Genomic DNA, 14,174 nt, shown 5'->3' with positions numbered 1-14,174 from the left:
TTGGTGGCTGAGAACAACAGGAATATGTTGTCCCACAGTTACGGAGGCTAGAAGTCCAAAATCAAGGTGTTGGCAAGACCTTGCTCCCTTATAAATCTGTAGAGTGAGGATCCCTTCTTCCAGCTTCTGGTAGCCCCAGATGTTCATTGGTTCATTGTTCTCTGGAGCTGCTTCTGATAGACTTTGAAGACACCCCCATCACTAAAATGTCTCCAAAGCCTGAAGAGGAGAGTCAAGTACAGGTTCTCTACTGGGCCAAGTCAGCTGCTGAGGCCCCTTCCTGGGCTTCCTTGTTTGTTTTTACTAAATATATCAATTAAACAAACTAGCCAACTGTATTTTTTGGTCTTTTTATGCAAACTAATAAGACTCCTGCCTAACCTATTCTGACTTTTTTCATCCTGTCAAAACTACACTTAAAATTCATATACTATGGAAAACCATTCAAAGTTCATCATCTTTGTCTTTGGTCACTAATCATTCCAACATCTCCTTATCACATATGTACACATATATTTCATATACATGTGTGTACAGTGTATATGATTAACAATACACACATAGGTACGTATATTATAGGTATACACACACATATATATGCATATGATGATATCTGCTTCCACATTCCAAACAAGAGTTATAATAACTGCATTTATGGATACATGTATGCACAGAAATGATTATAACTTTCTTGAGATGGTCCTTTGGTATAATAAATAATTATGATGATAATAGTAATAGCTGTTACTCGGTGTTTAATACGCCAGACATTTTGCTAAGGATTTTACATATATTATCTAAATTGGTCTTCACAAGAATCTGGAGAGGTAGGAATTTTTATACCCCTTTTACAGATGGGCAAACTGAGGCTTAGAGACTTCAAGTGATCTGTCCAGCATGACATAGCTAGAATGTAAAATATATGGGATTTGAACCCATGTGGCCTACTGTAGAACGGATGCTGTTAATCACTTTATACTGCCTGTGACTTAACCAATGTGGTGTCATAGACACCTACAACTAAAGAGGACTCAGCAAGTCATTAGATCCTGCAGCTCCATTTTATTTATGAGAATTCTGAGCCACCAGTAAACTGTGGGGCCCAGTGGCTCACTGGTTGGCAAAGCTGGAAATGAAATCTGATCATCTACCTCCAAAGCTGATGCTTTTGTACTTCAACTGTGGCCTTTCTGGGCTGTATCCAGTAGAAATGTCTTCAATTTTTTCCCCATGGATGACTTCCCTCCTCTGTTTCCTGTACTGATACAGGGTTTCTCCTATTTTTAGAGCATGTTGATTATTTCAATTAGAACCAGAGAAGAGATGTCATGCTAGGGTCTTTGTCTTTTCAGAAAGTTTGACCAAGATTTCTTTAAAACTTGAAACAAAAATTATGATGGTTCATAAAGGGTTCAGCAGGAGCTCACCTGAAAATCTAATTAAGCAGAACACGCATGCCTCAAGCATTGGTAGTAATCAAGGGTTTCCTGGGCTTTCTCTGTATTGCTATCCCCAGCTCAAATGCAGCATTCAGCTTCAAGTGGGGGCTCAGCAGATAGTTTTGACTGACAAAAGCAATTAAAAACATAATATAAGTTCCCAGCAAACCTTGTTATTATTGTGAAGGTGTCTTACATATGTAAGGCAGTTTTAACAATCCCTTTGATTAGTCATTCATGTAAGTATTTGAATAAACATTTCAAATCAAGTCAAAATAATCACAGAGGATAATAGCACTTATGGTGTTGCTTAGAGAAATTGTGATCACGGTATGTCTTTTTTTCTTCTTTTCTTTTCATTTTTTTGGAACTGAGTAAATCCATGTAACCTCCTTTGCCTACTTTTCAGTTTCAAAATGCAAAGTAACTTGATGTTTTTCCTCTTGGTAATGATGCTCCCTAGTTGGCTCTAAGAGGAAGACTGAATGCAACTCTTTTAACATATGTGGCTTCACAAAGAGAAGATGGAATTTCTGCAACAACCATTTTCCAAGGATTTTCTTATCACTAACAGGAAACCCACGAGAAGAGGGTAAAAGGAGAGTAGAAATGTAGATGTGTCAGTAGAGGAGTCACCAGATGCTGCCTTTGCTCTCAATCCCAGTTATGCCTGTCTTCTCTGGAATAATTTTATTGTTAATTATCATCAATGTCCTCATACTTAGCAGATGGTCTCTTACAATTAACCCATGTGACCCCCCAGAAGTATTTGACACCACTGCTAACCCGGCCCTCTCTAAACCTCTTTCCTTGCCTTCTCCCAGTCTTTCCTCCTTCCTCCCTGCCTGCCCCTGTCTGCCTTTTCTATCTATATTCCTTCCTCCACCATGCCTTAAGACCTGACAAACCTCAGTCCTGCCCTCATGTTTCTATTTTTCTCATTCCATTCTCACCTGGGAAGAGGGCATCAGCTCCTAGATATTCCACAAACACGGTCTGACAGCAAGCCCCACGTTCCTCTAACCAATCTAAGATTCTTGCTCCCACAAGCCTTCGAAGGTGTGGACTTCCCCATTCCAGGCAGGCTTTCATGTCACCATCATCATGGTCTTTCTGTGCTGAAAACCTGAGGCAATCAATCTACTTCTTAAGATGAGTCAAGTGTCTCCATCACCTTAAGAAGAGATCTGAAAGGCCTTGGCATGTTATACAAGGACTTCCATACTCTAGCTTTTGCTCATGTCCCTAGCACCTTTTCTCGCCATCACCACACCATATCTTTACCCATCCTTCCATGTACAGATCTACCTGCAGCTTCTAATCTCCATGACCTTCATGTGCTCTTCAATATGTTTGATTCATGCCTCCCTTTCTTGACACACCAGTTTGCTAACTTCTACTGACCTTTCAAGGATGCAGTTTAAACAACCTCCAAGAAATCTCTGAACACTCCCACCCCAGCTGAACTTATGGGTCTCTGAGCATAGCTCTGCTTGTTCTTCTGTGTTTCCTATGAGACACTATGGCTACACATGGCTAGGTACACAGTGTTAAATTAAGTTTAACCTAAAACTGCCTCCTTACATATTATCAGTTTGGCCCAAAAGTTTCTCCATACATAGTAAACTATAACTTAACTGGATGTGTAAACAGACCATAACCTACTCTTACACCAGTAACTGAGTTTCAGCCAATTGAAGGCAGCCAACTGTTCAAATCATATTTAAATAAGGGAAACACCAAGCTGTAACCTATATGAAACCACCTTGGCAAAATGTATAACAGTGAGATAAATCTGACATAGCTGACTTTGTCTTGCTTCTAACCTCAAAATCTGTGTATGTACATTCTTGAGCATAGGCCATGTTAACTATGCGAGAAATTTAGTTTAGAGTTTAATGTTAAATCAGAGATGATAACAGTCTCTTCTGAAAGTAATCCCCTCCTTGCTCAGGGACCAAACCACCTTTGTAAAACTAACAAATTAGCCACAGGTCAGAATTATGGTTCAAGAGTCATGTAGCTGTGCCTAGAAATAACATCACTCTTATAAACCTAAGATTATTGTTTAAAGTATTTTTCAGATCCTTCATTCTGATAGACCAGCTGGCACCAACAAGTTTATTAACCCATACCAAGAAACTGACATAAGTGGACTTGTCGTCCCCACCTAGGGAACTAACTCTGCACAAGAAGACAGCTTCAACTACCTATGATTCCATCCCCAACCCAACCAATCAAGATTCCCCATTCCCCACTGCCCTGCCCATTAAACTATTCTTGAAAAATCCTACCCTCTGAATTATTGGGAAGACAGATTTGGCAATTATCTACTGTCCTTCCACTTGACTGGCCCTCCAATTATTAAATGCTTTCTTTGCTGCAAAACATGCTGTTCTTGGTGCATTGGCTTTTCTGGGCAGCAAACAAGATGAAACTGGTTGGTCAACTGCAAATCCAGCTGTTTTGTACCTCACTTCTGCTTTCTGTATGTCATTTTCCATTTTCTGTCCATAAATAATCTTCAACCACACAGCAGCACCAGAGCCTCTTGGAACCTATCCTGGTTTGGGAGGCTGCCTGACTCATGAATCATTCTTTGCTCAATTAAGCTCTGTTTAGACAACTTTAATTTGTCTGAAGTTTTCCTCTTAATAACATTTTACTTATTTCTGTGCCTCCCTCTGCTTTGCCACAACACACACTTGCCACAGGAAATATTCCACAGCAGATATTTTTAAGTATTGGTGCATTAGTCCATTCTCATGCTGCTATGAATAAATACCCCAAACTGGGTATTTCTAAAGAAAACAGGTTTAATTGACTCACAGTTCCACATGGCTGGGGAGGCCTCAGAAAACTTACAATCAAGGTGGAAGGCACCTCTTCCCAGGGTGGTGGGAGAAAGAATGAGAGCAAGCAGGGGAAATGCCAGATGCTTATAAAACCATCAGATCTCATGAGACTCACTCACCATCACAAGAACAGCATGGGGGAAACCACCCCCATGATTTAATTACCTCCATCTTGTCTTGCCCTTGACATGTGGGGATTATTACAAGTCAAGGTAAGATTTGGGTGGGAATACAGAGCCATACCACATCAATTGGATAAATAAATGATGGTCATAGTCACACCATAAATTGTGAAGTAGGAATTCAAATGCAAGTAAATCCAAATCCATTATTTTTTTCATTACAATATATGGATCCCAACAAAAATGGAGATCCCATGTGCACCAAGAGAGTGACTGTGGCAGATAGTTCATGTAAATAACAACAGGAGACTCCATTTCTACTGTTAACTTTATTGATATTTTCTGTGCATAATTAGAACAACACAATCCTGTTGGTCTACCCACAAATAACAAGTTCTTTCAACATACAAACAAAATTTTTTAAAAAACTTATTTTCCCTCTGTGTGCCACTGGTTAGAACCAGTATAGTAAAACTTCCCTTTTGAGAGAATTTCCCCTGTATTCTTCATCCCAATGGGTTTGTAAAGGTTGAAATGTGTTGAAGTAAGTGTGACTATGGACTCAGGAGCAAATGGTTCTAATACCTCCATCTACCTACTTCCTCATTTTATTTCCATTTATCTGGTAAAAGATGTTGAAAGTTCAAAGAACTCTAGTGTTGGTAAGATGAGGAAGAAATAGCCCAGCCTAGAAAGCTGTTTTAGGCACAAGCATCTCAAATCACCCAGGCGGGGGAAGTTCATGAGAATTCAGACTGAAAACTCCACAGCTTCCTTTGGTAGAACTTCGCAGTGTTCCATCAACAAAGAAGTGTCATCCCTACTTAGTGATCAAGAGGTTTCTGTAGAGGATGTGCTTTGTTCTCCGGGAAGCATCTTCAGAAGGCAGTCATGGTGGTCCAACTGCTTTATATGCTTGCTGGGAACCATCCTGTTTTCCAGTCAGCTGACTCTCCTCAGGTTAAAGGGGGAAAATGGCGATTTTTTTTTTTAATGGAGTCTCCTTCTGTCACCCAGGCTAGAGTGCAGTGACACGATCTCAGCTCACTGCAACCTCTGCCTCCCGGGCTCAAGTGATTCTCCTCCCTCAGCCTCCTGAGTAGCTGGGATTACAGGCATGTGCCACCAAGGCCAGCTAACTTATGTATTTTTAGTAGAGATGGGGTTTCACCATATTGGCTAGGCTGGTCACCAAACTCCTGACTTCAGGTGATACACTCCCCTCTGCCTCCCTAAGTGCTGGGATTACAGGTGTGAGCCACTGCACCCGGCCGAAAATGGTGATTTTTAACCTAAACTACTTTTCTTGGAAGTTGCTTCTGAATTTTCAGGGCCATAGGAAATAAAAGCACAAACAATGAATATTATGACAAACCAGTGGAATTAAGTAAACATTGTTGATTTCCCATGTTTAAATGCTAGTCAAGAATAGGTCGGTATAATATTTATAAATTTTGAATCCTAGAATACTTCCCTGCCAGATGAATGACTTTTCCTTATCTGCTTTTGGGTAGATGTGTTGTATCTTATTTAAGCCCAAGTTACATCTTTTTAAGCGAAGGAGAAAACATTTTGGAGTGATCTACCAGCCACATGTTCTGGTTCTCATTTGCAGCGTCAACAACTACCAAAATAATAACAGGTGGAATTGAAAGTGTTTCGGCAGCCATTTCTCTCATCTTCTTCTCTCTCCTTTTTCTCTTTCCTACTACCCATCAAGCCAGGATAATATCATATTAAAGAAAAAAGATATACAGATGACTAGGAAATCTTTTATATGAACTAAGAAATAAAGATATGTTTTGAGTTTGGAATTAGAATCAAACATGAAGGAGAAATGAAAAAAAAAAATATGTACTTGGTGCTTACAATATACCAGAACCTTAAGGAAGAATTTTGTTTACATATTCTTATTTAATCTTCAAATTAACCCTATGGGGTAGGTGATATTTTCTACAGATGGGAAAATGAAGCTAATATGATTATTGCCTAATGTTATACAGTTAGTAAAAGGGAAAACCTAGATTTTTAACCCAGCTCCAACATCCAAAGTCTAAACTACTACAACTTTCTCCCTTCTGAGATAAAAATCATGTTTTAGGCTGGGCGCGGTGGCTCACGCCTGTAATCCCAGCACTTTGGGAGGCTGAAGTGGGCAAATTACCTAAGGTCAGGAGTTCAAGACCAGCCTGGCCAATATGGAGAAATCCCGTCTCTACTAACAATATAAAAATTGGCTGGGCATGGTGGCACATGCCTGTAATCCTAGCTACTCAGGAGGCTGAGGCAGGAGAATTGCTTGAACCCGGGAGGTGGATGTTGCAGTGAGCCAAGATCATGCCACTGCACTCCAGCTTGGGTGACAGAGCAAGACTCTGTCTCAAATAATAATAATAACAATTTAAATAGTAATTATCAAAAAATAAATGTTTTGATAAATGTGGTTAATTTGGAGGAAAGCCCTAACATATAAGACTGGAGATTTATCTATAGGACAGTCAGGATTGAAGGGGACTTTCCAGAGCTATGTTTATGCAGAACTAAAGTATAACTGAACTTTGAGTTACTCCTTTATACAATGTGACACAGCTGCCTGGAGTTCACTCCATCTATCCTTTGGCTAGGCCTCCAGGAAGGTAGGAACCAAGAATAGAGGATCAACTTTTGCAAGTTAACCCTTCCTGGTTAATATCTTTTTCTAAACAAGTGGGATGGCCAATGATAGCCACTTACCAGCAACCTAATAGGATTCAGAATTGTAATGGGTGCCAGTTCATACTAGCAGTAAAATCAGCTGAAGGAAAAACTAATCATTGTGTGATGTAAGTAGGCTAGGCAGTTAACCCAAGCATTAGCAGGCTCCTTCCAGACAGCAGAGGGCACTGAACAGCAAGAGGAGAAGCCAGAGGAGGGAAACCGCATTCACAGGCTGCACTCAGTAGTTCTGACATTCATGACTGCTGTTCTAGTTATGTGTATTGCCCTTAAAAGGAAGGAATAGGCTGCGCGTGGTGGCTCACGCCTGTAATCCCAGCACTTTGGGAGTCCGAGGCGGGCAGATCACGAGGTCAGGAGTTCGAGACCAGCATGGCCAACTAAAAATACAAAATTAGCCAGGTGTGATGGTGGGTGCCTGTAATCCCAGCTACTCAGGAGGCTGAGGCAGGAGAATCACTTGTACCCAGAAGGTGGAGGCTGCAGTGAGCCGAAATCATGCCACTGAACTCCAGCCTGGGCAACAGAGCAAGACTCCATCAAAAAAAAAAAAAAAAAAAAAGAAGGAATACCACAAAGTTTAATTTTCAATATCCCCTACACAACACAGAACACATGAACTATGAAACAAAAAAAAGTGTTAAGGTTTGACATAATTAAATACACAGCCATTTGTTCTGAGTAATACATTTTATTCCCATGAGAAAAACCACTGTTTAAAAAAGAGAGAGAGAAAATTTCTAAAGACACTTTTATGGCCCAGTTATTTGCACAGCCAACCACCCTCAGTCCAATCCCGAAATTTTATTGTGGTTCTGTTTACTGTGTAGGAAAAAAGAAGATTGCACCTGTGCTAAAATTTAGAAGGTAGGAACAGTTGATAAGAAAGAAAATTGTATCATAGTTTTGTAGGCTGTTCCATTAAATTTCTCAGGCAAAAAAATTGCTCTGAGACTGGCTATGATTCAGTTCAGCTATTTCTTGATACACTTTTGGGTTTAGTTTATGTAATAACATTCCATTTCCATGGCATGTCTTTTGTTTAAGGACCTCAGAGCACTTTAAAATGCATCAAGTCCTTCACCCTCCCAACGTCCCCGTGAAGTGGGTTGTAGGCAACCGGTGGCTTCATCTGTCTTTTACAGATGAGACCCTCAAGGCTCCAGCTCAAGGCCTTTGCCACTGGCCTGCACAGCCTCTCATTTTTTCTTCTTCTTCTTTTTTTTTTTGAATCGGAGTCTTGCTGTGTCACCCAAGCTAGACTGTGGAGTGCAGTGGCAGCACAATCTCGGCTCACTCCAAGTTCCACTTCCCAGGTTCACACCATTAGCCTGCCTCAGCCTCCAGAGTAGCTGGGACTACAGGTGCCCACCACCACATCAGGCTAATTTTTTGTATTTTCAGTAGAGATGGGGTTTCACTGTGTTAGCCAGGATGGTCTTGATGTCCTGACCTTGTGATCCACCCTCCTTGGCCTCCCAAAGTGCTGGGATTACAGGGGTGAGCCACTGCGCCCAGCAGCTTCATTTCTTAAACCTATATCTCCTCCATATAAGTCTAAACATCAAATCTTCAGGGATCTCCTTTGTCCCAGAGGGTAACATTGATGAGTCAGATACACAGGAGACTAAGTTTCCATTCATTCAGAAATATGTATTGAGCACCTAGTATATTCCAGACACTGTTCTAGGAACAGGGCATGCAAAACAGGAAAAAAAAAAAATCCATGTTCTTTTGGAGCTAACATTCTCATGGGGAGACACACAATCTACATAATCAGTCAATTATATGGTATGTCAGAAAGCGATAGGTTCTCTGGAAAAAAAAAATTAAAGCAAAGTCAGGGGAAATGAGGAGGAGTGATTGTTAGGAATTGCTGATCTCACCAAGCAGGTGACATTTGAGCAAAAGTTTAAAGGAATGAGCCAGGGTGCTGCCTGGGTCCCAACCTTCCAGTCAGGGGAGGAGCTTACGTGAGGGCCTGAGGAGGGGGCTTGCCTGGAGAGTCTGAGAATAGGGAGGCGGTCTGTGTGGCTGGAGTGGAGCGAGGACCCAAAGCCAGAGAGGAGCTGGGGCAGAGGAGGAGGTTTTGGAGGCTGCCATGACAAGACGGCCACTTCCTACCCCAGACCAGGTGACACACGGACACACAGGAGGGTCTGAGCAGAGACCTGTCGCCTTCTACTTGTATGCAGAAGCCTAGAGGAATGTGGGCGCTTTATTTGAGATGTTTGTTTTATCAGAACAAGAGGATTTTGTTTTGATTTTCCACATAGAAAATTCTGGTAAAATATTACATATATCTTTTTTTCCTTCAAATTATGCATACGTCCTAGCTTCCTGGGGCTGCCTTCACTAAGCACCATAAACTGGGCAGCTTACAACCAAAGTTAAGCACTAGAGGCTAAGACTCCAAAGTGCAGGTGTTGGCAAGGACATGAACCGTCTGAGTCCTTCCTTGGCTTTGCCTAGCTTCTGGTGGTGTGCAGACAATCAGTGGCCTTGCGTGGCTGGCAGCTATGTCAATCTCTGCCTCTGTCATCATGTGACCTCTCCCTGAGTGTCTCTCTTCTCTTATGAACACACCAGTTATATTTGATTGGGAGCCCAACCTACTCCAGCACAACCTCATCTTAATGTAACTACAGGCACACCTTATCTTATTACGCTTCACTTTCTTGCCCTTCACAGAAATTGCATTTTTTACAAATTGAAGGTTGGTGGCAACCCCACAACAAGGAAGTCTATTGGTGCTATTTTTCCAGTAGCATGAACTCACTTCGTGTGTTTGTGTCCCATTTTGGTAATTCTCCCAACATTTCACCCTTTATTATTACTACTTATTTTGTCTGTCTTGGCGGTCTGTGGTCCATGATCTTTGATGTTATTATTGTAATTGTTTCAGGGCATCATGAACCACACCCAAATAAGACAGTGAACTTAATAAATGTTGTATATGTTCTAAATGTATATGAACTGCACCATGGACTGTTAGTTTCTCCATTTCTCTCCCTCTCCTGGGGTTTTCCTATTCCCTGAGACACAACATATTAAAATTTGGCCAATTACTCACCCTACAATGGCCTGTAAGTGTTCAAGTAAAAGGAAGAATCAAGCTTCTCGCTTTAAATGAAAAGCTGGAAATGACTAAGCTTAGTGAGGAAGGCAGGTCAAAAGCTGAGACAAGCTGCAAGCTAGGACTCTTGCACCAAACAGCCAAGTTATGAATGCAAAGGAAAAGTTCTTGAAGGAAATTAAAAGTGCTACTCCATTGAACACACAAATGATAAGACAGTGAAACAGCCTTATTGCTGACATGGAGAAGACTTTAGTGGTCTAGATAGAAGATCAAACCAGCCATAATACTCCCTTAAGCCAAAACCTAATCCAGTGCAAGGCCCTAACTCTCTTCAATTATGTGAAGACTGAGAGAGGTTAGGAAGCTGCAGAAGAAAAGCTGGAAGCTAGCAGAGCTTGGTTCATGAGGTTTAAAGAAAAAAGCCAGCTCTGTAAAATAAAAGTGCCAAGTGAAGCAGTAAGTGCTGATGTAGAAGCTATAGTAAGTCATCCAGAAGATCTAGTGAAGATCATTGGTGAAGGTGGCTACATTAAACAACACATTTTTAATGCAGATGAAAGAACCTTCTATTGGAAGAAGATGTCATCTAGGACATTCACAGCTAAAGAGGAGCAGTCAGTGTCTGGTTTCAAGTTTCAAAGGGCAGCCTGACTCTTGTTAGGAGTGAATGCAGTTGGGGACTTTAAGTTGAATCCAACGCTTATTTCCCATTATGAAAACCCTAGGGCTCTTAAGAATTATGCTAAATCTACTCTTCCTGTGTTCCAGTAATGGAACGACAAAGCCTGGATTACAGCACATCTGCTTATCACATGTTTTACTGAATATTTTAAGCCCACTGTTGAGACCTACTTCTCGGAAAAAAAAATTCTTTTCAAAATTACTGCTCATTAACAATGCACCTGGTCACCTAAGAGCTCTGGTAAAGATGTACAAAGAGATGAATGTTGTTTTCCTGTCTGATAACAAAGAATCCATTCAACAGCCCCTAGATCAAGGAGCAATTTTGACTTTCAAGTCTTATTATTCAAGAAATACATTTTGTAAGGCTATAGGTGCCCTAGGAATTGATTCCTCTGATGGGCCTGAGCAAAGTGAATTGAAAATTTTCTGGAAAGGATTCACAATTCTAGATGCCATTAAGAACGCTCATGGTGCGGGACAAAGGGAAGCGAAGCCGGAACTGCAGCCACTTTCTCTGCCCATGGAAAGACCATCTTACACTCCACCTCCCACCCCAGCTCCTGCAACACAAATGCCCAGCACACCAGGGTTAGTGAGATACAATCCATATAGTCATCTTGCCTGCAACAACTACAGGCTTGGAGGGAATCCGGGCACCAACAGCCAGGTCACCGCATCCTCTGGTATTACGATACCAAAATCCCCAAAGCCACCAGATAAGCCGCTGATGCACTACATGAGGTACAGGCAGAAAGGTCTGGGACCAAGTAAAGGCTTCCAACCCTGACTTAAAGTTGTGGGAGATTGGCAAGATTATTGGTGGCATGTGGTGAGATCTCACTGGTGAAGAAAAACAAGAATATTTAAACGAATGCGAAGCGGAAAAGATAGAGTACAATGAATCTATGAAGGCCTATCATAAATCCCCCATATACCTTGCTTACATAAAACAAAAAGTTGTGCAGAAGCTGCTTTAGAGGAAGAAAGTTGACAGAGACAGTCTCGCATGGAGAAAGGAGAACCATACATGAACATTTAGCCTCCTGAAGATCCAGATGATTATGATGACAGCTTTCCAATGAAGCATATAGCCACCGCCCGTTTCCAGAGAAACCACTGCCTTATCAGTGAAATCCTTAGTGAGAGTGTGCCAGATGTCCGGTCAATTGTCACAACAGCTAGAATGCAGATCCTCAAATGACAGGTCCAGTCCTTAATCATTCATCAGTGAAAACTAGAAGCTGAACTTCTTCAAATAGAGGAATGACACCAGGAGAAGGAGAGGAAATACCTGGAAAGCACAGATTCATTTAACGATGAACCTAAAAGGCTGTGTGGTCTGAAAGTGGAAGTGGATATGGAGAAAATTCCAGCTGAGATTGCACAGGCAGAGGAGCAGGCCTACAAAAGGCAGGAGAAAAGGGAGAAGGAGGTGGCAGAGCAAGCTGAGCATAGACAGAGCAGCATTGTTCCTAAGGAAAAACAAGCAGCCAACAAAGGTGAGGAGAAGAAAGATGACAAGAACATTCCAATGGAGACGGACGAGGCGTGCCTTGAAGAAATGACAGAGAGCCAACAGAACAGTGAAGAAGGCACGTCTACTCCTGAGGACAAGGAGAGTGGGCAGGAGGGGGTAGACAGTATGGCAGAGGAAGGAACCAGTGATAGTAACATTGGCTTGGAGAGCAACAGCACAATAGTGGAGGAGCCGCCAAAGGTCCCATACCAGAAGATGAGAAAAAAAGAATAAATCTTGCCATATTTTGTGTGTTGTAAATACTTTTTTTAATGAAAAAATGTTTTTTGGTTTAAAAAAAGGAACATTCATGATTAATGGGAGGAGGTCAAAATATTCTCATGAACAGGAGTCTGGAAGAAGTTGATTCCAGTCCTCATGGATGACATTGAGGGGTTCAAGGCTTCAATGGAGAAAGTCACTACAGATGTGGTGGAAATAGCAAGAGAACTAGAAGTGGAGCCTAACTCAGTGAGACATGACTGAATTGTTGCAATCTCATGACAAAACTTGAACAGATGATTAATTTATGGATGAGCAAATAAAGTGGTTTCTTGAGATGGAATTTACTCCTAGTGAAGATGCTGTGAACATTACTGAAAAGGCAACAAAGAATTCAGAATATTATGTACACTTCGTTGATAAAACAGCAGCAAGGTTTGAGAAAATTGGCTCCAGTTTATAAATAAGTTCTTCTGTGGGTTAAATGCTATCAAACAGCATGACATACTACAGAGAAATCTTTCTGGAAAACAAGAGCCAATTGGTATGGCAAGCTTCATTGTTATCTTACTTTAAGAAACTTAAAAATTTTAAGAAATTGTCACAGCCAACCCAACCTTCAGCAATCACCACCCTAAACAATTTGTGTGACTCAATTTATTGTAATATTTACATTATTATGGTGGTCTGGAATTGAAGCCACAATATCTGTGAGGTATGCCTGTAATTCCACCTGCAACGACCCAATTTCCAAATAAAGTAACCTCTGAGGTACTGAGGATTAGAATTTTAACATATCTTTTGCAGGAGGAGGAAACAATTCGACTCGCAACACTATGTCTCCCAACAATTTCGACTCTGGCCCCTGGGTTGAACACCTGCCTCCTGAGGATCAGGGTAGTCAGCAAACATCCAGGGTATAGATTAGTTCTGATACTAGAAATCTCGGCAAGAGATCAGGGATGGTACCCAGCACCTGCTCTCAAAAGCTCATCCCTCCATGATGCGCTGGAGAGGAGACTCTTTCCCAAGACCCAGCTGGGTATGCAATGCTACAAACGCCTCTGCTGCATTTCTTTTCTGGGTTCGTACTTTGTCTAAGAGTGTGTGTGTGTGTGTGTGTGTGTGTGTGTGTGTGTGTGTATAAAACAGAGAGAGAGAGAGAGAATGGAGAGAGAGAGAATCAGTGTGCCTTTGTGTTTGTATATGTGACTGTGTGTGGATGTATGCGTGCCTCGGCCTGTGTGCCTCTGTGTGACTCTATGGGTGTGACAGTATGCAACTGTGTGATAACACTGTGTATTTACATCTGTGAGTATATGTTATCTGTGAGTATGTGATAGAATCTGTGACTACGGATACAGGTTTGTGCAGGCACGTGTACGTCTGTTAGTATTTATACATGTTTATAGTACAGGTACAGAATCTGTTGAAACGCTCAATGCTGTATTGAGCAAATTGAAAAAAGAACAGGTATGGATTGTCTGTGACTGTCAGCCCCAAAGAGAAGCTTCATCTCTCCAGAATCCATTGGTGTTCACA

The 14,174-nt window shown here is 41.4% G+C and overlaps 1 pseudogene; it reads left to right on the top strand.

The window, feature by feature from the left end:
• The first annotated feature begins 11,423 nt into the window (after nt 1-11,423).
• Nucleotides 11,424-12,644, top strand: LOC108513568 (SWI/SNF-related matrix-associated actin-dependent regulator of chromatin subfamily E member 1 pseudogene; annotated as a pseudogene).
• The last annotated feature ends 1,530 nt before the right edge of the window (nt 12,645-14,174 follow it).

Source organism: Rhinopithecus bieti, unplaced genomic scaffold, assembly GCF_001698545.2.
Source record: "Rhinopithecus bieti isolate Rb0 unplaced genomic scaffold, ASM169854v2 scaffold_32047, whole genome shotgun sequence".
NCBI lineage: Eukaryota > Metazoa > Chordata > Mammalia > Primates > Cercopithecidae > Rhinopithecus > Rhinopithecus bieti.
The sequence above is the reverse complement of the archived record's forward strand: the minus strand, read 5'-3'. Positions and strand labels throughout refer to the sequence as shown.